The sequence below is a fragment of the Schistocerca piceifrons genome, unplaced genomic scaffold, assembly GCF_021461385.2.
Source record: "Schistocerca piceifrons isolate TAMUIC-IGC-003096 unplaced genomic scaffold, iqSchPice1.1 HiC_scaffold_943, whole genome shotgun sequence".
Lineage (NCBI taxonomy): Eukaryota > Metazoa > Arthropoda > Insecta > Orthoptera > Acrididae > Schistocerca > Schistocerca piceifrons.
The window spans coordinates 2,715,001-2,717,500 of record NW_025729216.1 but is presented as its reverse complement, the minus strand read 5'-3'; the positions used below and the strand labels follow the sequence as shown (position 1 = coordinate 2,717,500).

The following is a 2,500-nucleotide window of genomic DNA, read 5'->3' as shown; positions in this document are numbered from 1 at the left end:
CGCCTCGGGACGCACGAGCACGCACGAGGCGGTCGCACGCCTTCGGCTCGCCCCACCGGCAGGACGTCCCACGATACATGCCAGTTAAACACCGACGGGCGGTGAACCAACAGCGTGGGACACAAATCCAACTACGAGCTTTTTAACCGCAACAACTTTAATATACGCTATTGGAGCTGGAATTACCGCGGCTGCTGGCACCAGACTTGCCCTCCAATAGATACTCGTTAAAGGATTTAAAGTGTACTCATTCCGATTACGGGGCCTCGGATGAGTCCCGTATCGTTATTTTTCGTCACTACCTCCCCGTGCCGGGAGTGGGTAATTTGCGCGCCTGCTGCCTTCCTTGGATGTGGTAGCCGTTTCTCAGGCTCCCTCTCCGGAATCGAACCCTGATTCCCCGTTACCCGTTACAACCATGGTAGGCGCAGAACCTACCATCGACAGTTGATAAGGCAGACATTTGAAAGATGCGTCGCCGGTACGAGGACCGTGCGATCAGCCCAAAGTTATTCAGAGTCACCAAGGCAAACGGACCGGACGAGCCGACCGATTGGTTTTGATCTAATAAAAGCGTCCCTTCCATCTCTGGTCGGGACTCTGTTTGCATGTATTAGCTCTAGAATTACCACAGTTATCCAAGTAACGTGGGTACGATCTAAGGAACCATAACTGATTTAATGAGCCATTCGCGGTTTCACCTTAATGCGGCTTGTACTGAGACATGCATGGCTTAATCTTTGAGACAAGCATATGACTACTGGCAGGATCAACCAGGGAGCTGCGTCAACTAGAGCTGAGCAGCCGGCCGCCCGGGAGTGTGTCCCGGGGGCCCGCGCGAACACGCAAGCGTCCGCTCAATCATTCTGCAAACAGGAGGAGGCTGAGCTCCCCTGCACAATACACCTCGAAACCCTCTCAGGTCCCGGCGGCGCGCAGCGCCGTCCCAAGTACTTGGTCGGGTTCGAGAGAGGCGCAATCGCCCGGAGTTAGGCGAGTAGACGCTTTCGGTGCGACCACCCGTGCTCCCAACTGAGCTTGCCGCTGCCGACAGAGGCCCGGGAGCGTGCTGTCGTGGCATTGCCGGCGGGAGACAACACGCGCCACCTACGGTGACCGGCAGCTCCAACGCCAGCGCCACAGAAGGACAAAAGCCCCACTTGGGTGCCGAAGCGAACTCTCCCAGCACAGCGCACGCGCCAACACATCCGCACAGCTGCGATACAAACCACCAGCGAGAACCGCTGGGGCGACCGAGCAGCAGACGGCGTCGCGGCGCCGAGCGCCGGGCGGCGGCGCATCCTCAACGCACACAGTCCTCAATCGGACCAGCACACTGAAGATGTCCACCGCGCTTCGCACCGGGCCCGCGAGGACCTACTTTGGCCGCACGGCGCCGCGCGCAGGGTGCGCCGGCGCGCAGCTGCGACGCCTGCCGCGTCCGTCGGCCGGCGCGCCTGCCACTGGCCGCCCCCACCAGCCGGCTGTAGCGCGTGCGCCCACGCACCGCGCGGCCAGCACGCCGGGAGGCGCCCCCTCACCGGCCGGGGACGGTCCCACCCAGCCACCGCCGCGTATCGCTTCACACCCAGATGCCGTTCAGTTTCGTCGGCATGGTGGGTATCGCTGGAACAACCGGTTAGTACCTCAACCTACCGTCGCCATCACCGATTCACCCCTAGCGAGAACAACCGCACCACAACGGGTTACCATTTGTTCATTTGCGTAACTTCACCAGAAAACGTATGCGTCCATCGCCATTTGCAACTTCCACGATTATTGCATGCCTGTGTCAGGTGTCACACCACACTACGTCTGCCCACATACACGCAACAAAATGTGCACGCCTAGACAATACGTGGAAGGTGGCCCCCGTACGTATGCGATGTCCATTGCTCGAACGACTGTCAACCGGCCTCTGTAGCATGTCGCAGATATGGAACGCGGTGCACCATGCTATCACGGTGTGTGAGGAGAGACGACTAGGTCCGAATACATCAACAGACAGCTCATGCTGATCGCCATCCACGGCGTCCGTTCCTCCCACACGTCTCTATGGCGTACCACACTGCAATCCAGCTGTCATAGGGAGACGACACGTAGCTGCGTGCACAATATTTGCACTGTATGGTCCGCCGTTTTTGGGCGCAGTCGTTGTACGGTCACACATGTGCCACGATGTATCATTCAGTACATAAGGACGAATGTGCAGTACAGATTGTGGTTTACGCGTACGACATCAGCGGACAGTTGACACAGGCCGCACCACAACGTAGCCTGAGTACGTCGCATGCGAAGGGCATTGAACATGCAAACTTCTCACCAACCAGCTTGCGAAGGCAGGGGGCAAGAAGGGGACGTGGGGAGGTGTGGGGGGGGGGGGGGGGCGCGGCATGTACGTCCTGCTGCCATCCACATTACAGTGTACAGCAGGAGCATGTGGAAAGTCAGCAAGACTTGCAAGGTGTTTAACATGAAGCGATACACAGGGGAGCGGGCA

The 2,500-nt window shown here is 58.8% G+C and overlaps 1 non-coding gene across 1 annotated transcript in view; it reads right to left on the bottom strand.

Annotated features, from left to right (window-relative positions):
• The window catches only part of LOC124772918, a 1,909-nt gene extending 1,129 nt beyond the window's left edge, over nt 1-780 (bottom strand). The window contains exon 1 of the ribosomal RNA XR_007014372.1: nt 1-780. This exon is cut by the window's left edge and continues 1,129 nt beyond it. This is a non-coding gene — a ribosomal RNA (small subunit ribosomal RNA).
• Between the last annotated feature and the right edge of the window lie 1,720 nt (nt 781-2,500).